We start from the raw sequence: 26984 nt of genomic DNA, 5'->3' as shown, positions 1-26984 counted from the left end.
AAAATAGATACAAGAACTATTCCGAGCAACCCCCGGAAGTGCCGGGCTGGACCTTGGATCCATAGGAATAAGACATTCTGTCTGCCCTGGGTGCTGCCCTTGCCTACTGAAATAAACAAAATATCATTAGATTTAAAACCTCCCACATAGAGAAGAAATGATGATTTCCTTGCATTTCTGATACAGCTACAGCAAATGCCATCGGATCTGAAATTTAAAAATACCTCTGGGATTTCTGTACACGTGTAAAGAGAAAACTGGCTTGGAACTAAGGCGCGCATTGTCCGATTTTGGACATTTAGATAGAGTTTCAAGCTAAAATCTCTTTACAAATATACAAAATAAAACCCAAGACTGATTATTTCCTAACAAAGAGGGCAAAATTTAACCCAAAGGAAAAAAGATGCTGGCTAGATTCTAGCAGCAGGATTGTCATTTCCATAATAAAGAACAGTTTTTAAATACTAATAAAAAATATTAAAAAATTATTTTCAAGGCTGAAGAGGAAATTCAGTAAAATTGTCTCTGTTAGAAAAATTTGCTAAAGAATATGCCTTAAAATAATAAATTGAATTTAAATCTCAAGAGTTATTAAAATATATTAATTATAAAAATATAAGTAGCCCAGGTAAAAGATGGCTACGCCCTCTATTTAAGGCTGGCTTCCCCAAGCAATTTCTAATAGAGGAAGGGCTAGCCTCCCTTCCCCCAACAGAGCAAGTAGGCAAAAAATTTCCTGCCAGTGACAACTTTTAAAGAGAGGCTTGCTTCCCAGTTTCCCATCCTTGGTAGAAAGAATATAATTTACATTTTAATGGTTACCTGTTTTCAGTGAATGGCACCACAAGGCTTAGAGTTTGCTAAATTAAATTAGATATTCTGAAATAACAAAATGCTAAAATATTAATCTAAATGTCCCTCATGAAAAATCTAGAGGACAGAATTAAATCTATTGATTATGTCATGTATTTTTGAAGTTTATTCTTAAAAATGTTACTGATTAAGAAATACTAAATATTTAACTTGCCAGCTAAGAGTTTAAAGTTCTGGTTACATAAATTGGGAGAAATCATATAATTATAATAAAATTTCAACATTTATCTAATTAAAAAAAAGAGAATAAATTCTATAATCCCAACCAAAATTTTTAAATACAAAGATCAGTTTTAATTTAATTGATATCTCTTAATAATTATAAAAGGTATATAATCTTTAAATTATATATACACATATATATTTAATAGTTTTTTAAGTTAGATTTCAAAACTATAATCAAGGAATGACTTTAGGACATTTCATGGGCCCTGAAATGTTTTCAAAAGTTTATTCTCTTTTCTTAAATAATTTTTTAATAAAGCCAATTTAATATACCTGAAATCACATAGAAAGCTTTATCAGATAAATATTAATAAATATATATTTTAAGTTTTCGCCTCTAAGAAAGGGCAAAACAAGTTATCTTATTTAATATTTCTTAAAATACAGCAGTAGAATTTTAAGATATAATTTAAAATAACAAAAGCTCATTAATAATTTTTAATATTTTATAACAGCATATTAACATTTACTCCAAACAAGCTTACAAACTAATTGTTTGGCAGCAATTTAATAAGAACATGAAAGGATTTTATCCCTTCCACTGTGTGGAGGGCCCCCTAGGAAGGCACTTGAGCATTCTATATTGACCTCTCTTGACCTTTTTACCAAAGGGGTCCCTCTTCCAATTGCCCATAGCTGTTACCTAAGCTCTCTGTTCATGCTGAGGTTGAAGCCTCATGGTGGCTGGTACCATGGATCTGTCTCTTGCCCAATGGCGTAAGCTGGGCCCTCTCTAGAGAAGAAATCTGGGTTCCCCATGATCAATGCCGGGGCCCCACCAGCAGGTGAGGGGATCCAAAGGCAGTTACTGGGCATGGAGGCCACAGGGGCATACACTACCAAGGAGACAAAACTAAACCTCACATCACCCTGCTTGGCCCTGGAGGATGGCTGGTTAGTCAACGACGGGTAAGACCCCTCTGGGAGGGACAACCTAAGACAGGCACAGTCGCAGGGGGCCTCAGGGAAGAAATTGGGGGTCAACAGAGGTGGGGCACAGATCCTCACTAACCCCCCCAACTATGCAAGGGCTTGAACACTCGCCCCTTCTGAGGAAGGTCTCCTGCCCCCATGGCTGCTGTGCTTCCCATGCCCAGCTCAGATCAGGATCCAGATAACAGAAAGAGACTTAGGCCAGCTGAAATCGGTACCCAGATAACAGAGACTTGGCTAACAGCAACTACCCTATATCTAAATCTAGCTTAACACCAGGAATGCTCAGGGCCTTCTCAAGGATGCAAAATAATCCTTTCCATTAATATTTACAGTGTAAACTAAGATTGTTATTAGATTATTAAATTTAACAGTAAAATAGTAGTCAAGTTTTCAGATTAATTAAATTTTACAAATTAATATAAGTAATTATTCAAAAAGTATTAACCAAAATTTTCATTTCATAGATAAATTGCTTAACATACTATAAACCTAAACAGTCAAATTTTTATACAAAAAATTAAAATTAAAAGTTATCAAGACTACACTAAAAAATTTCCTAAAACCTCCTAATATTAAAAAATAAAAAAGGGGGGATAGTGGAATAATAACCTGTTAAGTAAATGATAACCTGTTAAGTAAATGCCTTAATTGCTTTAATATTTTTACTTGAAAATTAATTTTTTCATTTATAATGCTAATAGCAAGACACCCATGAAAATATACGTGGTTTCAGAACAAGCCAAAGGAAAATCGTTTGGACAAAAATTAAAAGAATCCCAAGTCTAAATTATAGATATGATTCTTTTATTAACCTTTGGTCAAGAATACATTTCTATATTTTCAGAAAACAACTCCAAGACCATGTGGATTCCTGCAACAGAGAGGAATTATCAGGACTGCTCCAGCCACAGAATAACAGTGGCCCCATGAAACAACGAGAAGAGAAGCAGTCCAGAAATAAAGATGGTGAAGACACCTTATCACGCTAGCAGTCAGCAGCTGTGCGTCGCTGCAGGTTGCCCAGGACCAAACCAGAGAGGGTCGGACCTACATTGCCACCATTTGTCCACCATCCAGAACTGAAATATTACTGCTGACATGTACTCATAAAAAACTGTCGGACACTGAAACATGAACTTCGCCTAAAAAACAAAGAAGGGGGATCTGTTGGGGGCCAGATGTAAGCTGGCAAGGTCCTTGCACCTGTAGGGGCTAGAAAGGCTGGGACCCTTACCCACACAGTTTTCCCAGACTTGTTTGGATGGCGATTATCAGTAGAATGAGAGCAACATTTGTAGAATGAGAACAGCCTTTCATAGCTTGCCCAGAAGTCTGTAACTATTTACTGAGATATGCTGTACTGAGAACTTGTCCTTCTGCTATGTCTCTCCCTTAGAGATTAAGAGGAACAAAGAATACATTCCTCTTGACAGACCTCCGATTCAGTGTGTTGTGTATAAATAGGATTGTATAGCTAATAAACTCGCTTCAGTTCATCAAGAGAACTGGGGTCCTCCCGACCCCGCTTTCCTGTCTTTCTTTTCTCAATTCCCACCTCCCTGCCTCAGCCCGGCTCAACCCTGTCAGGCTGGCCCTGACAGTTCATCAGTTTATAATGGTCTTTAGTATCCATAAATGGGTGAGATCATGTGGTATTTTCCTTTCATTAACTGGCTTATTTCACTTAGCATCATGCTCTCCAGTTCCATCCATGCTGTTGCAATGGTAAGAATTCCTTCTTTTTTACAGCAGCATAGTATTCCATTGTGTAGATGTACCACAGTTTTCTAATCCATTCATCTGCTGATGGACACTTAGGCTGTTTCCAAATCTTAGCTATGGTAAATTGTACTGCTATGAACATAGGGATGCATATGTCCTTTCTGATTGGTGTTTCTGATTTCTTGGGATATATTCCTAGAAGTGGGATTACTGGGTCAAATGGGAGTTTCATTTTTAACTTTTTGAGGAATCTCCACACTGTTTTCCACAGTGGCTACACCAGTCTGCATTCCCACCAGCAGTGCACGAGGGTTCCTTTTTCTCCACATCTTTGCCAGCACTTGTCACTTGTTGATCTGTTGATGATAGCCATTCTGATACTTGTGAAATGGTTATCTCATGGTCATTTTGATTTGCATCTCTCAGATTATTAGTGACTTTGAGCATGTTTTCATATGTCTTTTGGCCTTCGGTATGTCCACTTTCAAAAAGTGTCTATTAAGGTCATTTGCCTATTTTTTTATTAGATTGTTTATCTTCCTTTCATTAAGTTGTATCAGTTCCCTATAAATTTTGGGAGATTAGGTCGTTATCAGACGTATCATTGGCAAATATGTTCCGCCATGGAATGGACTTTCTTGTTGTTTGTTGATGGCTTCTTTTGCTGTGAAGAAACTGTTTATTTTGATGTAATCGCATGTGTTTAGTTTCTCCTTAGTTTCTATTGCCCTAGGAGCTGTATTGGTAAAGAAATTGCTGCAACCTATGTCTAATATTTTGCTTCCTATGGATTCTTCTCAGATTTTTATAGTTTCCCATCTTACACTTAAGTACATTATCCATTTTGAGTTTATTTTTGTGTATGGTGTAAGTTGATGGTCTAGTTTCCTAACACCATTTATTAAAGAGACTGCCTTAAATCCATTGTATGTTCTTGCCTCCTTTGTCAAATATGAATTGAGCATAATGTCTTGGGTCTATTTCTGGGTTCTCTGTTCAGTTCCATTGATCTATATGTCTGTTCTTATGAAATTACCAGGCAGTTTTGAGAATAGTGGCTTTGCAATATAGCTTGATATCTGGTATTGTGATCCCTCCAACTTTGTTCTTCTTTCTCAAGATTGCTGCAGCTATGTGAGGTCTTTTTTTATTCCATATAAATTTTTGGAGAGTTTCCTCTAGGTCTGTGAAATATGCCATTGGTATTTTAATGAGGATTGCATTAAATCTATAGATAACTTTGGGTAATATGGACATTTTAATGATGTTGATTCTACCAATCCATGAACATGTTATATTCTTCCATTTGTTGATGTCTTCCTTGATTTCTTTTATCAATGTCTATAGTTTTCCAAGTACAGGTTTTTTAGGTCCTTAGTTAAGATTATTTCTAAGTATATTAATTTTTTTGGTGTGATGGTAAATCGGATTGATTTTTGTATTTCTCTTTCTGTGAGCTCATTATCCTAATATATAAAAATCCAGGGTCTGTAACATCCAAAATGACCAAAGGCCCGACTGACTGGAAGTCAGTCCTGCAGTCATGGCAACCCAGCACTGACTGCCAAGGGGGCAGCAGATTAAGCTCCAAAAAGGCCTGGAAAGAGAAGCAGGGTCTGATTCATAGCTTCTGTGTCAGCTGTTGATCACCACTTGCTTTTCTCTTTCTCTCTGGGCCTGCCCAGCAGCCCTGCCTCTCTTTCCCTCTGGCCTCTGCTGGGGCTGCTGATCAGCCCCACCTCTTGGATCCGGCCTGTTGATAGGCCCAGAGATGCTGACTGGCATAGAAACCGAGCAATCAGAACCAAATCTGGGTGAAGTGTGAGCAGCCAATGGCTGCCTAGGAGGCGGAGCTTTTGACGCTGACTGGCATGGAAACCAACCAATCAGAACCAAATCTGGGTGTACTGCAACTAGCCAATTGCTGCCCAGGAGGTGAAGCTTTTGACATTGACTAGCATAGAAACCAACCAATCAGAACCTAATCTGGGTGAACTGTGAAGGCTGAACTTAAGGTGGAGGCTGGAGAGGAACTTTAAGGGCAAGAGCTGTTTGGTGTAAGGTGTAAGAAAGCAGTTCCATTTTTTAATGACCAATTTGGCAATATAGTGCATGTGGCTGGCTATCACTCCAGATATAAGGATTATGTATTTTTGTCTGCCAAGAGCATCTCCTCCTGATGAACGCCCCCCCCCCCGCCATTTAGGCAATCCTATCTTATATAAACTATACTACTAAAAGGGTAATATGCTAATTAGACCAGGTTGACCGTCCAACTTCCGGATGTCTGACTTTCTTCCGGACAAAGCCATGGTGGTGTGGGCTGAGGCAGAGGCCGTTAAGGGCGATCAGGTCATCAGGGGAGGGCAGTTGGGGTGAGATCAGGCTGGCAGGGGAGGGCACTTGGGGGTCAGATCAGGCCAGCAGGGGAGGGCAGTTGGTGGCAAGATCAGGCCGGCAGGAGAAGTCAGTTAGGAGCGAACAGGCAGGCAGAGGCAGTTAGCAGCAATCAGGCTAGCAGGGGAGAGCAGTTGGGGGCGAGATCAGGCCGGCAGGGGAGGGCCACTGAGGGCTAGATCAGGTCGGCAGGTGAGGGCATTTAGGGGCAACCAGGATGGCAGGGGAGGGCAGTTGAGGGTGAGATCAGGCTGGCAGGGGAGGGCCATTGGGGGTGAGATCAGGCCAGCAGGGAAAGGCAGTTGGGGGCAACCAGGCCAGCAAGGGAGGGGAGTTAGTGGCGATTAGGCCAGCAAGGGAGGGTAGTTAGGGGTGATCAGGCAGGCAGAGGCAGTTGGGAGCAAGATCAGGCTGGCAGGGGAAAGCAGTTGAGGGCGATCAGGCAGGCAGGCAGGTGAGCGGTTAGGAGTCAGTGGTCCCAGATTTCGAGACATCCCCCATTGGTTGGACATCCCCCCAAGGGTTCCCTGATTGGAAATCCCTCCTGCACGAATTTTGTGCACTGGGCCACTAGTCTATATTATAAAAGGCCTCTGGCCATAACATTGTAATGACCAGGATGAGCATTGATGGTTCCTGCAGAGGCCATGGTGGGCAGGAATTCTGGGTCCCATGGCAGCCATGGTGGGCAGAACTTCTGGGTCCCGTGGAGTAGGAGGTCTGGGTATTGCACAATTTCAGACATTGGACCTCCAGTTGGTGTATAAAAAAGCCATATATTTCTGGGTGTTAATTTTGTATATTGCTAAATTCATTTATTAAATCTAATAGTTTTTTTTAATGGTGTCATTAGGGTTTTCTATGTACAATACCATGTCATCTGTGAATAATGACAGTTTTACTTCTTCTTTTCCAATTTGGAACTCTTTTATTTCTTCTTCTTGTTTGATCACTATGGCTAGCACTTCCAGTATTATGTTGAGCAGGAGTGGTGAGAGTGAGCATCCCTGTCTTGCTCCTGTTCTTAGGGGAAATGATTTTAGTTTTTGCCCATTGAGTATGATGTTGGCTGTAGGTTTGTCATATAAGGCTTTTATTATGTAGAGGTGTGATCTCTCTATTCCCACTTTGCTGAAAGTTTTTATCAAGAAAAGGTGCTGGATTTTGTCAAATGCTTTTTCTGCATCAATTGATATGACTATGTGATTTTTATCTCTCAATTTTTTTATGTGATGCATCATGTTAATAGATTTGTGGACGTTGTACCAACCTTGCATCCCCGGGATAAATCCAACTTTGTCATGATATAATATCATTCTAATGTAATTCTGGGTCCTATTTGCTAGGATTTCAATGAGGATTTTAGCATCTATGTTCATCAGAGATCCTGGCCTGTATTTCTTTTTCTTTGCAGTGTCTTTATCTGGTTTTGGTTTAGGGTAATGCTGGCTTCATAAAAGGAGGTTGGAAGTGTTCCTTCCTCTTGAATTTTTTTGGAATAGTCCGAGGAAGATAGGTTTTAGTTCTTCTTTGAATGTTTGGTAAAACCCCCATGCAGCCATCTGCCTCAGGGCTTTTGTTTGGCAGAAGTTTTTATTATTATTATCATTATTATTATTATTACTGCTTCAATTTCCTCCATAGTTATCAGCCTATTCAGATTTTTTATTCTTCCTAGTCAAGTTTTGGAACATCATATTTTTCTAGGAATATGTCCATTTCTCCTTGGTTGACTTGTTTGTTGAAATAGAGTTGATCATAGAATTCTTTTTTTACCATCCTTTATGTTTCTGTGGGGTCTGTTGTTATTTGCCTCTTTCATTTCTGGTTTTGTTTATTTGGGTCCTCTCCCTTTGCTTCTTGGTGAGCCTGGCTATAGGTTCCACAATCTTGTTTATGCTTTCAAAGACTCAAGTTTTGGTTTTATTGATCTTTTGTATTGTTTTTTTGGCCTGTATGTCATTCATTTACACTCTGATCTTTATTATTTCCTTCCTTCTGCTCACTCTGGGATTTTCTTGTCACTATCTTTCTAATTCTATAAGTTGTTTTTTTTGTTTGTTTGTTTGTTTGTTTTGTGTGTTGTTTTGTTGTTGTTGTTGTTTTGTTTTGTTTTGTTTTGTTTTGTTTTTTGCAGTGGGCCTGTAAGGCTATGAACTTCCCTCTCAGGATTGCTTTCACTGTCTCCCATAGATTTTTGGATTGTTCTGTTTTCATTGTCATTTGTTTCCAGGATGTTTTTTATTTGTTCTTTTATCTCTTGGTAACCCAATTATCTATACTAATAAAAGGGTAACATGCTAATTAGACCAGGTTGACCAGACATCTTCCTGATGTCCAACTTCCTTCCAGACAGTTAGGGGGCGAACAGGCTGGCAGGGGGAGCAGTTAGGGGGTGACCAGGCTGGCAGGGTGGCAGCTAGGGGGCGATCAGGCTCGCAGGTAGAGTGGTTAGGGGCAATCAGGCAGGTTGGCAGGGGAGCAGTTAGAGGGTGACCAGGCTGGCAGGGGGCAGTTAGGGAGCAGCCAGGCTGGCAGGGGATCAGTAAGGGGGTGATCAGGCCAGCAGGGGGCAGTTAGGGGGTGATCAGGACAGCAGATAGAGTGGTTAGGGGTGATCAGGCAGGCTGGCAGGGGAGCAGTTAGGGGATGGCCAGGCCAGCAGGGGGATAGTTAGGGGGCAGCCAGGCCAGCAGGGGGGCAGTTATGGGCGATCAGGACGGCAGGGGAGAGCAGTTAGGGGCTATCAGGCAGGTAGGCAGAGGGGCTAGTGGCAATCAGGGAGGTAGGCTGGCAGAGGCAGATAGAGGCAATCAGGCAGACAGGCAGAGTGGTTATGGGCGATCAGGCAGGCAGGCAGGCAGGCAGGAGACCAGTTAGGAGCCAGCAGTCCCAGATTGGGAGAGGGATGTCCGATTGCCAGTTTAGGCCCAATTCCACAAGGATAGGGCCTAAACCGGCAGTTGGACATACCCCAAGGGGTCCCGGATTGGATAGAGTGCAGGCTGAGCTGAGGGACCCCTCCCATGCACGAATGTTGTGCACTGAGCCTCTAGTTGTTTAATAACGTGCTATTTATCCTCCAAGTGTTTAAACTTTTGTTATTGCTTTTATTGTAGTTTATTTCTAATATTATGCCATTGTGACCTGAGAAAATGTTTGATATGATTTCTATCTTCTTTAATTTGAAGAGACTTTGCTGGTATCCCAATATGTTGTCTATCTTTGAAAATGTGCACTTGAGAAGAATGTATATTCTGTAGCTTTGGGGTGAAATGTTCTGAAGATGTCGGTTAAGTCCATCTGATCTAGTGAATTGTTTAGGATTGCTGTTTTTTTTTGATAACTTTCTTGTCTAGAGGATTTATTCAGTGATGTCAATGGGGTGTTATAGGACCCTACTATGATTGTATTACTGTTGTTCTCTCCCTTGATATATTCCAGGAGTATTTTTTTTTTAATGTATTTGGGTACTCCTGCATTGGGTGTACATATATTTGCCAGAGTTATATCATCTTGTTGTATCAATCCCTTTAGTATTATGAAGTGGCCTTCTTTATCTCTTGTTGTGGCATTCACTTTGAGGTCTATTTTGTCATTTATAAGTACTGTTACCGCAGCTTTTTTTTCATTTCCATTTGCCTGAAGGATGTTTTCCATCCCTTCACTTTCAGTCTGTGTGAGTCCCTTGTCCTGAGGTGGGTCTCTAGTAGACAGCATATATATGGATAATCTTTTCATATCTATTCAATCACTGTATGTCTTTTGATTGGAGCATTTAGCCCATTTGTGTTTAAGGTTATTATTGATAGGTACCTGTTTGTAGCCATTTTTAGTCTTTAAGCCTGTGTTTTTTCTTCCTTTTCTATTTCTTCTTTTTACAACAGTCCCTTTAGCATTTCTTGCAGTGCTGCCTTGGTGGTGATAAACTCCCTTAGCCTTTTTTTGTCCATGTAGGTCCTGATTTCCCCTTCAATTTTGAATGTTAGCCTTGCTGGATAGAGTAATCTTGGATTCAGTCCCTTGTTGTGCATCACTTTGTATACTTCATTCCATTCCCTTCTGGCCTGATGTGTTTCTGTTGAGAAATTATTTGATAATCTAATGGGAGATCCTATGTAGGTAACTCGCAGTCTCTATCTTGCAGCTTTTAAAATTCTCTTTTTGTCCCTAACGTTTGCCAATGTAACTATGAGGTGTTTTGGTGTGGGTCTTTTTTAAATTCTTTATAGTTTAAAGTATTATATGATTCTCCCCCACCACTCCTTCTGCCAAGCAAAAGCCCTCACCGTGCCCCCACCCCACTGTCTGTATCCATTGAGTTTTCTCATATGCATGCATACAAGCTCTTTGGTTAATCTCTTACCACCTCACACCATGCCTTCCCTCATAGGTTGTACAGTCTGTTCAATGATTCTATGTCTCTGGTTCTATTTTTGTTCATAAGTTTATGTTGTTCATTATATTCCATAAATGAGTGAGATCATGTGATATTTATCTTTCTCTGACTGGCTTATTTTGCTTAGCATAATGCTCTTTAGTTCCATCACTGCTGCTGCAAATGGTAATAATTCCTTCTTTTTTATAATAGCATAGAATTCCATTGTGTAGATGTACCACAGTTTTCTAATCCATTCACCTGCTGATGGGCATTTAGACTGTTTCCAAATCTTAGCTATTGTAAATTGTGCTTCTATGAACATAGGGGTGCATATATTCCTTCTGATTGGTGTTTCTGTTTTCATGGGATACATTCCTTGAAGTAGGATTACTGGGTCAAATGCAAGTCCCATTTTTAATTATTTTCATATTTAAATTTTTATTATTTATTTATTTAGTGATTAAGGTATTACATATGTGTCCTTATCCCACCATTGCCTCCATCCAAACCCCGACTCATGCCCTCACTCCTCCCTGGTGTTTGTGTCCATAGGTTTGGCTTATATGCATGCATACAAGTCCTTTGGTTCTTCTCTCCTCCTTACCCCCACCATCCCCTACCTTTCCTCTGAAGTTTGAAGGTCTGATCAATGCTTCTCTGGATCTGTTTTTGTTCATCAGATTATGTTGTTCATTATGTTCCCCAAATGAGTGAGATCATGCGATATTTATCTTTCTCTGACTGGCTTATTTCGCTTAGCATAATGCTCTCTAGGTCCATCCATGCTGTTGCAACTGGTAAGAATTCCTTCTGTTTTTACCAACACGTAGTATTCCATTGTGTAGATGTATCACAGTTTTCTCATCCACTCATCTGCTGATGGGCTCTTAGGCTGTTTCCATATCTTAGCTATTGTAAATTATGGTGCTATGAACATAGGGGTGCATATCCTTTCTGATTGGTGTTTCTAGCTTCTTGGTATATATTCCTAGAAGTTAGATCCCTGGGTCAAATGGTAGTTCCATTTTCAGTTTTTTGAGGAAACTCCATACTGTTCTCCACAGTGGCTGCATCAGTCTGTATTCCCACCATTAGTGCAGAAGGGTCTTTTTTCTTCATCTCTCCAGCACTTGTCTTTTGTGGATTTGTTGATGGTAGCCATTCTGGCAGGTGTGAGATAGTACCACATTGTCGTTTTGACTTGCCTCTCTTGGATGATTAGTGACTGAGTGTGTGTTCCTATGTCTCTTGGTCTTCCTTATGTCCTCTTTTGAAAAATATCTATTTAGGTCGGTTGCCCATTTTTAAATTAGATTGTTATCTTCCTTTGTTAAATTGTATGAGTTCCCTGTAAATATTGGAGATTAAACTCTTATTGGTGATAACATTGGCAAATATGTTCTCCCATGTAGTGTGCTTGTCATTTTGTTGATGGTTTCTTTTGCTGTGGAGAAGCTTTTTATTTTGTTGTAGTCCCATTTGTTTATTTTCTCCTTAGTTTCCATTTTGCTTGGAGCAGTATCTGTAAAGATATTGCTACAACTTATGTCTGATATTTTGCTGCCTATGGAGTATTCTAAGATTTTTATGGTTTTCCAGTTTTACATTTATGTCCTTTATCCATTTTGAGTTTATTTTTGTGTATGGTGTAAGTTGGTGGTCTAGTTTAATTTTTTTGCATGTATCTGTCCAATTTTCCCAGAACCATTTATTGAAGAGATTGTGTTGACTACATTGTATGCTCTTGCCTCCTTTGTCAAATGTTAATTAAGGATAATGTCTTTGGTTGATCTCTAGGTTCTCTGTTCTGTTCTATTGGTCTATATGTCTGTTCTTGTGCCAGTTCCGGGCAGTTTTGAGAAGAGTGGCTTTGTAATATAGCTTGATATCTGGTGTTTAGATCCCTCCTACTTTGTTCAACTTTCTCAATATTGCTGCTGCTAATCAGGGTCTGTTTTTTATTCCAAATGAATTTTTGGAGAGTTCTTTCTAGATTTGTGAAATATGCTATTGGTATTTTAATGGGGAGTGCATTGAATTTATAGATTGCTTTGGGTAGTATGGACATTTTAATAATGTTGATTCTACCAATCCATGAACACAGTATATTCTTCCATTTGTTTTTGTCTTCCTCTATCTCTTTTGTCAGTGTCCTGAAATTTTCTGAGTACCCGCCCTTTACTTCATTGGTTAAATTTATTCCTAGGTGTCTTAGTTTTTCTGTTGCAATGGTAAATGGGATTGTTTTTTTGTTGTTGTTTGTTTTTAGTTTTTCTTTCTGTGAGTTCATTGTTGGTGTAGAAAAAAGTCATTGATTTCTGGGTTTTTATTTTGTATCCTGCTACATTTTCAAATTCATTTATTAAGTATAGTAATTTTTTGATGAAGTCTTTGGGGTTTTGTATGGGAAGTATGATGTGATCTGTGAATAATTACAATTTCACTTATTCTTTTCCAGTTTGGAACTCTTTCATTTCTTCTTCTTGTCTGATTGCTATGGCAAGCACTTACAGTACTATGTCAAACAGTATTTGTGAAAGAGGGCATCTCTGTCTCATTCCTATTCGTAGGGGAAATGATTTTAGGTTTTGCCCATTGAGTATGATGTTGGCTGTAGGTTAGTCATATAAGGCTTTTAATATATTGAGGTATGATCCCTATATTCCCACTTTACTTTACTGAGCGTTTTTATCAGAAAGGGGTGTTGGATTTTGTTAAATGCCTTTTCTGCATCAATTGATATGATTATGTGATGTTTATCTCTCAGTTTGTTTACATGATCTATCACCTTTATTGATTTGCAGATATTGTACCAGCCTTGCATCCCTGTAATAAATTCCACTTGGTCATGTAGTATGATCCCTCTGAAGTAATATTGGATCTGATTTGCTAGAATTTTGTTGAGGATTTTGGCAGCTATGTTCATCAGGGATTTTGGCCAATAATTGTCTTTCTTTGTAGTGTCTTTATCTGGTTTGGGGATTAGGGTAATGCTGGCTTCATAGAAAGAGCTTGAAAGTGTGCCTTCCTCTTGAAACTTTTGGAATAGTCTCAGAAGTATTGGATATATTTCTTCTTTAAATGTTTGATAAAACTCCCCTGTGAAGCCATCTGGTCGTGGACTTTTGTTTGCTGGAAGCTTTTGATTACTGTTTCAATTTCATCAGTAGTTATCAGCCTATTCAGGTTTTCAGATTCTTCTTGATTGAGTTTTGGAAGGTTGCATTTTTCTAAGAATATGTTCATTTCGTTGAGGTTGCCCAGTTTGTTGGAGTAGTTGTTCAGATTATTATTTTTTTTTTACAATCCTTTGTATGTCTTTGAGGTCGGTTGTTACTTCACCTCTTTCATTTCAGATTTTGTTTATTTGGGTCCTTTCTCTTTTCTTCTTGGAGAGCCTGGCTAGAAGTTCATCAGTCTTCTTTATCCTTTCAAAGACAGAGGTTTTGGTTTCAATGATCTTTTGTATATATTTTTTTTTTGTCTCTTTGACATTTATTTATGCTCTGATCTTTATTATTTCCTTCTTTCTGGTTACTCTGGGCTTTTCTTATTACTCTCTTTCTAATTCTTTAAGTTGCAAGTTTAGATAATTTATTACTTTTTTTTGTTGTTTTTTGAGTTAGGCCTGTAGTGCTATGAACTTCCCTCTCAGGGCTGCTTTCATTGCGTCCCATTGATTTTTGATTGTTGTGTTTTAATTGTCATTTGTTTCCAGGATGCTTTTTATTTCTTCTTTGATCTCTTTGTAACCCAATCATTGTTTAATAGCATGCTATTTAGCCTCCAGGTGTTTTTTCTCTCATTATTTTTATTGTAGTTGATTTCTAATTGTATGCCATTGTGATCTAAGAAGATGCTTGTTATGAATTATATATTCTTGAATTTGAAGAGACATTGCATTTGTCATAATATGTGGTTTATCTTTGAAAATGTCCCGTGTGCACTTGAGAAGAATGTATATTCTGTAGCTTTGGTTTAAATGTTCTAAAATGTTCTACAGATGTCAATTAAGTCTATCTGATCTAGTGAGTCATTTAGGATTGATGTTTCTTTGTTGGTTTTTTTTATGAGAGGATTTATCCAGTGGTGTCAGTGGTGTATTAAAGTCCCCTACTATGATTGTATTGCTGTGGATCTCTCCTTTGATATCTTCAAGAATTTTTTTTTTAATGTATTTGGCTGCTCCTGTATTGGGTGCACATATGTTTACCAGAGTTATATCCTCTTGCTGAATTGCTCGCTTTAATATTATGATGTGGCCCTCCTTATCTCTTGTTATGGTCTTTACTTTAAGGTCTATTTTGTCATTTATAAGTACTGAAACTCCAGCTTTTTTTCATTTCCATTAACCTGAAAAAAGTTTTTCCATCCATTCGTTTTCACTCTTTGTGAGTCCCTTGTTCTGAGGTGGGTCCCTTGTTGATATAGTATATATGGATAATCTTTTCATATCTATTCAACCACTGTATGTCTTTTGATTGGAGCATTTAGCCCATTTGTGTTTAAGGTTATTATTGATAGGTACCTGTTTGTAGCCATTTTTAGTCTTTAAGCCTGTGTTTTTTCTTCCTTTTCTATTTCTTCTTTTTACAACAGTCCCTTTAGCATTTCTTGCAGTGCTGCCTTGGTGGTGATAAACTCCCTTAGCCTTTTTTTTGTCCACGTAGGTCCTGATTTCCCCTTCAATTTTGAATGTTAGCCTTGCTGGATAGAGTAATCTTGGATTCAGTCCCTTGTTGTGCATCACTTTGTATACTTCATTCCATTCCCTTCTGGCCTGATGTGTTTCTGTTGAGAAATTACTTATTTAATAATCTAATGGGAGATACTTTGTAGGTAACTCTCTCTCTTTTTCTTGCAGCTTTTAAGATTTTTTCATTGTCTTTAAAGTTTGCCATTGTAATTGTGACATGTTTTGGTATGTGTCTTTTTGGGTTTATCTTGTTTGGGACTCTCTATTCTTGTGTGATATTTTCTTCCCCAAGTCAGGAAAGTTTTCTGTCATTATTTCTTCAAATAGGTTTTCTAATACTTGCTTCTCTTCTTGTCCTTCTGCCACCTCTATTATACGTATGTTACCTCTTTTCATAGTATCCCAAAGCTCTCCTTCTGCTTTCTAATTTTTTTCTTCGATTGTTGTTCAGATTGGGCATGTTTTTCTGTCCTATCTTCTAACTCACTAATTCGTTGTTCTGCTTCTTCTAGTCTACTATTGAAACCTTCCTTGTGTTTTATATTGTAGCAATATCATTCTTGACTTCCTCTTGATTCTTACAGAAGTTGTTTATTTTCTCATCCATCCATTATGAACTGAATTATTTTTTTGGACATATTGCATGCCTCCATTTCATTTAGTTCCTTTTCTGGCAATTTTTCCTTTTCTTTCCTTTGGGGGTTCTTTCTTTCTTTGCCCCCCATTTTTGCTATCACCAAAGGGTCCAGGTGCTGAGTCACGTGGCCCTGAGGCTGAAGCAGAGGGCTTGGTGGGAGGGTCATGTACTCCAAGAGACACCAGAGAGCCCAGGCGCCAGGATGCATGGGGCTTGTGGTCATGGCGGTGGGTTGGTGGGAGTGTTGTGCACCCTCAGATTCATGGGAGAGCCTAGGCGCCAGATGCCTGGGATCTGTGTTGTAGAGGCAGGTTTGCAGTAGAGTCGTGCACCCTTAGAGTCATGGGAGTGCTCAGGTACCAGGATGTCCAGGGTCTGTGCCATGGCGATGAGTTACCAGGAGTGTCACTTGCCCCTAGAGTCACATGATAGCCCAGGCACCTGGACACACATGGTCCAGGGCTAAATAATTGTCCTGCAGGGGAAGGGAGCATACTCTGGAACTCACAGGAGCCTGCAGCCAGAGAGGCTAGAGTCCTGGTGTTGTGTGACTGCAGCTGCAGTGGAAGTTCTTTGACTGGAGTGGCTGAAGGGTCTTGGGTGGTGTCTGAGGCCCGCCTGGGTAGTGGTGAGGCTAAACTTCCCTTCAAGATCTCTGTGCCAGCACTGGCCCCTTGGGAGTGCTTGCAATGGTAGCAGGGACTCCCTGTCAAAGAGGGTTCTGTCTGTCAGTCCCCCAAAATCCTGCAGGATCTAACTGTTCTTCACGCACACGCACACAGACAACACACACGTCCCCACACTCCCTTTTCACTCCCTCACTCACTCACACTCTGTCCCTCACTGCCAGCCACCATCTTGAAACCCCTTTTCTCTCTTAGTTCAGGAAATAGAAGAGAAGAGAATGTAATTTAAAATATTTGAGATTATGTTCAACTAGGTCAAGGCCAAATGTTTTCTGTTAGTTAGACATGATATAAGAATAGATGAATATAAACTGATATGAATAGATACTAAACTTTATCTTAACCAAAAGGTCAAATAGTAGGTCTGGGTGAAAAATGTGAAAGGACTAAGCAAAAAAACAAACACAAAAAACCTCCCACAGACAACAGTATGATGATTGCCAGAGAGAAAGGGGTTGGGGGGGGGAGTAGAAGGGAGTAAAGGGGGCATAAGTAATGATGGAGGGAGACTTGACTTTGGGAGGTCAACACATAATATGATATACAGATGATGTATTTTAGATTTGTACACCTGAAACCATATAATTTTATTAACCAATGTCATCCTAATAAATTCAATAAAAAAGAAAAAGTAAAGACATTATTTTAATGTCTTTTGACATTAAACAATTGGTTTTGAAAATTAAAAAGTGAGAAGATGAATTTATGCTATATTAATTGATGAATTAAATATTTTTATTTAATTAATGTAACAGGGTGCTCAAAGAGACTATTTTTTTACTTTATAAAATTACATTTTATTAAATAACCTCTCCTAATTTATTTACAAGTATAAATTTAAAAACATTTAATTACATATATTTCAAATATACACCTTATATGTTGAATGTAGGCCAACACACAAACATGTAGAAGGGATAACATATGAAAGGATAGACACTCTGTGGGGAATAAACACATCTATACCCCCCACATATTTTATTCAGTTCTAAGAAAAATATATGTTTCTAAAAGTATGATTATATAGAAGTAAAAATTCAATTCACATATCTAAATTAGATTTACAGAGCTTCTATAAATATGCTGTAATAGAGTCCCTTAAATCACTAAAATGCCATCTTAAAAAACAAGTTACATATATTATGTGATAGTGCCCCTCATCACATCTGTCACATTTCCATATTCTATTCCCCAGGAATATGTTAGGACTACACAATATTTTCAACTCATGCGAGGAACAGCAAAAATAGTTGGTTCTGTTATGGGATTATGGGACTTGAATTTTATAAGTTTTTCAATAATTATTTCTTTACCCCACTTTGCTCCCTCCTTTCCTCAATCTCTGTCTCTCTCTCTTCTTCCTTCCTTCCTTCCTTCCTTCCTTCCTTCCTTCCTTCCTTCCTTCCTTCCTTCCTTCTTTCCTTCCTTCCTTCCTTCCTTCCTTCCTTCCTTCCTTCCTTCCTTCTTTCCTTCCTTCCTTCCTTCTTTCCTTCCTTCCTTCCTTGCTTCCTTCTTTCCTTCCTTCCTTCCTTCCTTCTTTCCTTCCTTCCTTCCTTCCTTCCTTCCTTCCTTCCTTCCTTCCTTCCTTCCTTCTTTCCTTCCTTCCTTCCTTCTTTCCTTCCTTCCTTCCTTGCTTCCTTCTTTCCTTCCTTCCTTCCTTCCTTCCTTCCTTCCTTCCTTCCTTCCTTCCTTCCCACTTCTCATTTTTCTTTAGCCTTCCTTTTCTTCCTGTAGTTACTGAAAAAATTATGGTTATTGCAGAAAGTTTCTAGTTTATGGATTTAGGATAATTTGAGTTTGTAGTAAACTTTTTTTGTTCATGAATCTAGTAAATATAGATTATTATTTTTTTTTTAATTTAACTTTCTTTTAAGTTATTCAAGAACAGGATGATGTTATGCAGGAACATCTTGTGCAATGATGCTACATCTCTCACTTGACTAAGAGCTTTCAAATTTATAAACCAGCAGGGTGACCTTCTGTTTCCAAGAGAGGGCCTAACATACACTGAGTAAGGCCCTGGTTCTTGAAATAGCTGTTGAGTGTTACAGATGTTCAGGTGACTGACGGTTTCCTTCTTCCATAAGGCAGCACCTGGGATGCTCTAGGATGTCTTTAAGCTGGAATGACTGTTCAGAGCTAGGTTTTATATGACATGATCTCAAGGCATCCCTGCCCTGAAGTTCTTCCAGAAAGTCTGGTAAGTTCTAAAATTTCCCTGGAAACCAATCTTCTCTGACAGCACAATGGGGAAACAAAAACAAGGGAAATATCAAGGTCACTGCCTTCCTTGGTGCTTCCTGGCATTAGTATAACATAGTATGGTGAGGATTACACTAAATTAACACAGTGCTAGCTCAAAGTAAACACTAAATAAAGGTCATCTATTAGTATTGTTATTTTTGCTGTTATTAGTCTAAGCATCAGTGGATAATTTGGTGATAGCTAAGTGACTACTGGGGCTTTTCTCATTTTATCAATTATAAGAAAAACTTTATACAACAGTTGTGAAGAATACATATATATATATATATATATATATATATATATATATATATATATATATGAGAGAGAGAGCTAAGTGCATCAATAAGTAGAATTCAAAATGCAAGTGGGTGCTAGAATTTAAATATTCATAACCAATTTATCTAGAGTAAAGAAAACTTTGTGTTTTGAGTCAATTTACTTTGTTCACTTTTAAGCACAAACCTCTCATTTCCTTGGTTTTATAGTTAGATATTATATTTAAGGGCACCAACATACTATATAATAAAAGCCTAATATGCTAAGTGTCTGGTCATCCGGTTGTCCATTCAACCAATCAAAGTGTAATATGCTAATGATATGCTAAGGCTGCTCAACTGCTCGCTATGACATGCACTGACCACCAGGGGGCAGACTCTCCGACTGGTAGGTTAGCTTGCTGCTGGGTCTGGCAGATCGGGACTGAGCGAGATGGGCTACACACGCCCTGGAGCTCTCCTGTGGTCTCTCCCCAACTGGCCAACATCCCATGACCCTCCCTGGCCCTGATAATGCATTGGTGGAGTTCCTGGCCTGGTCTACGCATGTTCACAATCCAGGACCCCTCAGGGGATGTTGGAGAGCCAGTTTCAGCTCAATCCCACAGGTTGAATTTGTGCACTGGACCACTAGTATTACATAAAAGAAGAGGTGGCTTAAGAAGGAAACCAATTTATGTTATATTGTTCTTGTATAACATTTCTGTGAGAAATTAGATTAAGGTAAGTGAAAGAAAATCTTTTAGAAGTCCTTCAGCATTTTGTGTTTCTTAAACAAAATATTAAAACAAACAAACAAAAAATCCTGGTTATTTCTTTCTATTGCACAAAATGTTCTTTGACAAATCTATGCCAGTTCTACGTAACTAATTATAAATACTAGAGGCCGGGTGCATGAAAATTCATGCACTCAGGGTGGGGGGCCCCTCAGCCTGGCCTGTGCCCTCTCACAGTTCGAGAACACTTGGGGGATGTCTGACTGATGGCTTAGGCCCGCTTCCCCTGGGGAGCGGGCCTAATCCATCAGTTGGACATACTTAGCACTACTACAGAGGCAAGAGAGGCTCTTGCCACCACCATTGTGCTTGCCAACCCTCAACCCTGCTTGTGGCTGAGCGGCGCTCCCCGTATGGGAGCACACTGAACAACAGGGGGAAGCTCTGGTCCCACTCCCCATCACCCCACTGCTGCCACCGGTCACCGCCACCCTTCAATTGCTGTCCCCTCCTTCTGCCACCTGGCACCCACCTTGGGTGGCCTGGTGCCACTCGCTTGCCACCCCCACCCCCCACCAACTGATCATTCTGCCATTCGGTCGATTTGCATATTAGGCATTTATTATGTAGGATACATTTCCCAGAAAACAAATAGGCAATATTATTATATTGTTTTAATATAAAATTCTAGATGAATTTTCAATGGAAAATATTTAACATTTTTTATGAAACACATTTCCTCATCATTTTCTCATTATTTTAATTATTATTGTTGTTGTTGTTATTGCTACAAAGAAATGATACTTATGAATACCACTGAGCACTAGAACAAGGTTAAGCAAAGTTAATTTATGAAAGAAAACCCCAGCTAGAAATTCAGAAAGACCTTTTCTATTTAATGAACACATTATTTTACAGGTAATTTTTACCAGTTGGTTATTTCTAGGCATCCAAATAATTATGATTCTCAACTGTCTCTCCTCATGTCTTAGCCAAGCAGCACCACAAAGGACAAGCAGCTCAGAGATTAGTGATTGTTTTGTCCTATGGAAGTGCTGGGAGCCAGCCTGAAGTGTTTTCCAGAGGCCTTAAGGATGCAGTTGTTTATGAGAAAAGCCCTGGATAACGTTTTCTAGGGATTCATATTTGGCTTTGTGATCTTGGACAAGTTACTTATCTTCTTTCATTTCTTCACATGGGGAACAAAAGGAGTAATGTCTACCTTACAATCATGTTTTTCTACATTTTTTTTTGGTATGAGAAAAGGAAGATTATGTATAAAAAGTTTGCTAAGTGTAAAATGCTTGTTTCATTTAAATCTATTAAAACTGTTAATTGTGCCATCAATTTGAGTCTTGGCTCTCAAATGAAAATGATGATTGTGCTTATTGCTCCCTTGTTAGAAGGGAGCTATACATATAGTATAAACAGTTGGGAGAGTTCCTGAGAACCTTTACATGTTTTTTATTATTAGTCCACTGACTTTTGTTTTTACTCAGAAGCAGACCAAATACACATACTTGATATAGATTACAAGAATGGTAGAGAAATGAGATTATTTTTTTTAAATGCAATGAAAAGAATAACCACACATTGTGTGTGCATATGCAAAATTTAAAATTTACATGTAATGGGGTAATTCCAATTAGAGCAATATTAACTGAAAGAAGTAATTTTTGTCATTTAGGTTTCTATATTCCTTGGAAAATAGCATATGAGCACAAAGTAGGTGGCTTTAGAAAGTCTATCTGGCTTTGCCTGAAAATACTGTTGTTGTTTTTTTTTTTTAAAGTTTTTTGTTATCTTTTAAAGTATTACATGTCTCCTTTTCCTCCCAATTAAATCCTCCCCCACCTGCCACTCCCACCCTCGAGGGCAAACCCTCACTACCCCAGTAAATGTGTCCATTAGTCATGCTAATACACATGCATACAAGTCCTTTGGTTGATCTCTAACCCCCAGCCCTCCCCTGCCTTCTCACTGGGGGTTGGATGGTCTGCTCAGTGCCGCCTTGTCTCTGGATCCATTTTTGTCCTTCAGTTAATGCTGATCATTATATCCCACATATGAGTGAGATCACATGATATTTATCTTTCTCCTACTGGCTTATTTCACTTAGCATGATGCTCTCCAGTTCCATCCATGCTGTTGCAAATGGTAAAAGTTCCTTCTTTTTTATAACAGCATAGTATTCCATTGTGTAGATGTAACATGGTTTTAATTCCCTCACCTGCTGATGGGCACTTAGGCTGTTTCCAAATCTTAGCTATTTTAAATTGTGCTGCTATGAACATGGGGGTGCACATATCCTTTCTGATTGGTGTTTCTGTTTTTTGAGGATATATTCCTAGAAGTGGTATTACTGGGTCAAATGGCAGTTCCATTTTTAATTTTTTTAAATATATTTTATTGATATTTTACAGAGAGGAAGGGAGAGGGATAGAGAGCTAGAAACATTGATGACAGAGAAACATCAATCAGCTGCCTCCTGCACAACCCCCAATGGGGGTGTGCCTGCAACCAAGGTACATGCCCTTGACCAGAATCCAACCTGGGACCCTTCAGTCTGCAGGCCAACGCTCTGTCCACAGAGCCAAACCAGTCAGGGAACATTTTTAATTTTTTGAAGAAACACCATACTGTCTTTCACAGTGGCTGCACCATGAGTCGCATTTCCACCAGCAGTGCACGAGGGTTCCTTTTTCTCTGCATCCTCTCCAGCACTTGTCATTTGTTGATTTGTTGATGATAGCCATTCTGACAGATGTGAGATGGTACCTCATTGTTGTTTTGATTTGCATCTCTCGAATTATTAGTGACTTTAAACATGTTTTCATATGTCTCATGGCTTTCTGAATATCCTCTTTTGAAAAGTGCCTATTTAGGTCCTTTGCCCATTTTCTGATTGGATTGTTTATCTTCCTTTTGTTAAGTTGTATGAGTTCCCTCTAAATGTTGGAGATTAAGCCCTTATCGGAGATAACATTGAAAATATGTTCTCCCATGCAGTGGGTTTTCTTGTTGTTTGTTGATGGTTTCTTTTGCTGTGCAGAAGCTTTTTATTTTGATGTAGTCCCATTTGTTTATTTTCTCTTTAGTTTCCATTGCCCTAGGAGCTGTATCAGTAAAGATATTGCTATGACAAATGTCTGCTATTTTGCTACCTATGTCTTCTTCTAAGATTTTTATGGTTTCCCATCTTACGTTTAAGTCCTTTATCCATTTTGAGTTTATTTTTGTGTATGGTGTAAGTTGGTGGTACAGTTTCATTTTTTTGCAACTATCTGTCCAGTTTTCCCAACACCATTTATTTAAGAGACTGTCTTGTCTCCATTGTATCCTCTTGCCTCCTTTGTCAAATATTAATTGAGCATACTGGCTTATGTCGATTTCTGGGTTCTCTGTTCTGTTTAACTGGTCTATATATCTATTCTTGTGCCAGCACCAGGCAGTTTTGAGAACAGTGGCTTTGTAGTATAGTTTGATGTCTGGTATTGTGCTCCCTCCAGTATTGTTCTTCTTTCTCAAGATTGCTGAAGCTATTTGGGGTCTTTTTTATTCCAGATGAATTTTTGGAGAATTTATTCTTGGTCTTTGAAGTATTCCATTGGTATTTTAATGGGGATTGCATTCAATTTATAGATTGCTTTGGGTAGTATGGACATTTTTATGATGTTGATTCTATCTATCCATGAACATGGTATATTCTTCCATTTGTTCATGTCTTTCTCTATCCTTTTTTCAGCATCCTGAAATTTTCTGAGTACAGGTCCTTTGTCTTCTTGTTTAAATTTATTCCTAGGTATCTTAATATTTTTGTTGCAATGGTAAATGGGATAGCTTTTTAAAGTTCTACTTTGGTGTATAGAAAAGCCATAGACTTCTGGGTATTAATTTTGTATCCTGCCACATTACCAAATGAATTTATTAAGTCTAGTAGTTTTTTGATGGAGTCTTTGGGGTATTCTATGTACAATATCATGTCATATGTGAAAAATGACATTTTTTTCTTCTTTTTTCCCCAATTTGGATGCCTTTTATTTCTTTTTCTTGTCTGATCACAATGGATAGTACTTCCAGTACTTTGTCAAAGAGGAGTGGTGAGAGTGGGCATCCCTGTCTTGTTCCTGTCCTTAGGGGAAATGGTTTTAATTTTGCCCATTGAGTATGACGCTGGCTGTGGGTTTGTCACATATGGCATTTATTATATTGAAGTATAATCCCATTCCCACCTTGATGAGAGTTTTTATCAAGAAATGGTGTTGGATTTTGTCAAATGCTTTTTCTGCATTAATGGATATGATTATATGGTTTTTAACTCTCAGTTTGTTTATGTGGTGTATCACATTTATTGATTTGTGGATATTGTACCATCCTTGCATCCCTGGAACAAATCCCACTTAGTCATGTTGTATGATCTTTCTAATGTAATGATGGGTCCGGTTTGCTAGAATTTTGTTGAAAATTTTAGCATCTATATTCAGGAGTTATATAGGCCTGTAATTCTCTTTCTTTGTATTGTCTTAATGTGGTTATGGGATTAGGGTAATGTTGGCTTTGTAAAAAGAGCTTTGAAGTGTTCTTTCCTCATGAATTTTTTGGAATAGTCTGAGAAAGATAGATTTTATTTCTTCTTTGAATGTTTGATAAAACTCCCCTGTGAAGCTGTCTGGTCCAGGACATTTGTTCCTTTTTAGTTTTTTCTATTACTGCTTCAATATTCTCCATAGTTTTTGGCCTATTCAGATTTTTTTATTCCACCTGGTTGAGTTTTGAAGGTCGTATTTTTCTAGGAATATGTCCATTTCTTCTAGGTTGACCAGTTGTTTTTTTTTTTGTTTTTTTTTGAGTAGAGTTGCTCATAGTATTTTTTAATGATTCTTCATATTTCTGTGGGGTCTGTTGTTACTTCACTTGTTCCATTTCTGATTTTGTTTATTTGCGTCCTCTCTCTTTGCTTCTTAGTGAGCCTTGCTAGAGGTTCATAAATCTTGTTTATCCTTTCAAAGAACCAGCTCTTGGTTTCATTGATCATTTGTATTGTTTTTTTGGGGTCTCTGTGTCATATATTTCCACTCTGATCTTTATTATTTTCTTCCTTCTGTTCACACTGGGCTTTTCTTGATTCTCTCTTTCTAATTCTTCAAATTGCATCGTTAGATATTTTATTACCAGTTTTTCTTGTTTTTTGAGGTAGGCCTGTAATGCTATGAACTTCCCTCTCAGGATTGTTTTCACTGTGTCACAAAGATTTTGGATTATTTTCATTATTGTTTGTTTCTAAGTTATTTTTTATTTCTTCTTTGATCTCTTTGGTAACCCACTCATTGATTAATAGTATGTTATTCAGCTTCCAGGTGTTTGAATTTTTGTGATTATTTTTACTGTAGTTGATTTCTAATTTTAGGCCACTGTGATCTGAGAAGATCCTTGATATGATTTAAATCCTGTTGAATTTGGAGAGACTTTGCCTGTGTCCCAATATATGGTCTATCTTTGAAAATGTCCCATGGTCGCTTGAGAAGAATGTATATTCCGTGGCTTTGGGGTGAAATGTTCTGAAGATGTCAATTAAGTCCATCTGATCTAGTGAGTCGTTTAAGATTGATGTTGCTTTGCTAATTTTTTGTCTAGAGGATTTATCCAGTGATGTTAACAGGGTATTAAAGTTTCCTACTATGATTGTGTTGCTGTCAATCTCTCCCCTGATATCTTCCCAGAGTTTTTTAATGTAATTTTGTGCTCCTGCATTGGGTGCATAAATGTTTACTAGTTATATCCTCTTGTTGTATCGTTACTTTTAGAATTATAAACTGGCCTTTCTTGTCTCTTATTATGGTCTTCACTTTGAGGTCCATTTTGTCAGATATAAGTATTGCTATCCCAGCTTTTTAAAAAAAAATTTCCATTTGCCTGGTGGATATTTTTCTATCCCTTCACTTTCAGTCTGTGTGAGTCCCTTGTTCTGAGGCGGGTCATCTGTAGACAGCATATATGTGGGTCATGTTTTCTTATCTATTCACTTGATGTATTTTGATGGGAGCATTTAATCCATTTATGTTTAATGTTATTATTGATAGATAATTGTTTGTGGCCATTTTATTTTTTGTGCCTGTGTTCCTTCTTCCCTTTTTAGTTCTTCTTTCTACAACATTCCCTTAAGCATTTCTTACATTGCTGGCTTGGTAGTGATGAATTCCCTTAGCCTTTTTTTTTTTTCTGCAAAGCTCCTGATTTCCCTTTCAATTTTGATTGATAGTCTTGCTGGATAGAGTATTCTTGGATTCAGTTCTTTGCTTTCCATCATTTTGTATACTTCCTTCCATTCCCTTCTAGCTAGATTATTTCTGTTGAGAAATCATTTGGTAATTTGATGGGGGATCCTTTTTAGGTAACTCTCTGTCTCTCTCTTGCAGCCTTTGAGATTCTTTCTTTGTCATTAACATTTGCCATTGTAATTATGACCTGTCTTGGTGTGGGTCTTTTGGGATTCATCTTGCTTGGTACTCTCTGTACTTGTGTAACTCTTTCTTCCCCATATCAGGGAAGTTTTCTGTCATTATTTCTTCAAATAGATTTTCTAATCCTTCATTCTCTTTTTGTACTTCTGGCAGCCCTATTATATGTATGTTACTTCATTTTGTGTTGTCTTAAAGCTCCCTTAAGCTCTCCTCCTGCTTTTTAATTTTTTTTTCCAGCTGCTGTTCATATTGGGCTTATTTCTCTACCTTATCTTCTAACTCACTTATTTGGTCCTCTGCTTCTTCTAGTCTACCGTTGAAACCTTCCATGGTGCTTTTTTATTGTGGCTATATCACTTTTGATTTTTTCCTGATTTTTGCATAGATTGTTGATATTCTTCATCCAGTGCATGAACTTAGGACCCTTACTCTGAATTCTTTTTCTGTCATGTTGCATGCCTCTATTTCACTTATTCCCTTTCTTGGTGAATCTTCTTTTTCTTTCCTCTGGGGATTATTTCATTATCTCCCCACTTTTACTATCACCAGAAGGTTCAAATGCTGAGTTACGGGGGTCTGAGTGGTGTGCAGTGAGAACTTCGCGCCACCCGAGTGTCACTGAAGAGCTCCGACACCAAGACCTGTGGCTGCCTTGGGTTGGTGGAAGCCACGTTTGCCCAGGATCAGAGTCACCAGCGCTAAGTGCAGCCTCGTGCATGCACCTAGAATCAG

At 38.5% G+C, this 26984-nt stretch overlaps 1 long non-coding RNA gene across 1 annotated transcript in view; it reads left to right on the top strand.

Annotated features, from left to right (window-relative positions):
- LOC132229355 (uncharacterized) overlaps nt 1-26984 on the top strand; it is a 446389-nt gene that overhangs the window by 240908 nt on the left and 178497 nt on the right. Inside the window, exon 2 of the long non-coding RNA XR_009451670.1 lies at nt 18641-18753. This is a non-coding gene — a long non-coding RNA (uncharacterized LOC132229355). The remainder of the gene's footprint in view (nt 1-18640; nt 18754-26984) is intronic.

The sequence above is a fragment of the Myotis daubentonii genome, chromosome 3, assembly GCF_963259705.1.
Source record: "Myotis daubentonii chromosome 3, mMyoDau2.1, whole genome shotgun sequence".
NCBI classification, from domain to species: domain Eukaryota; kingdom Metazoa; phylum Chordata; class Mammalia; order Chiroptera; family Vespertilionidae; genus Myotis; species Myotis daubentonii.
The sequence above is the reverse complement of the archived record's forward strand: the minus strand, read 5'-3'. Positions and strand labels throughout refer to the sequence as shown.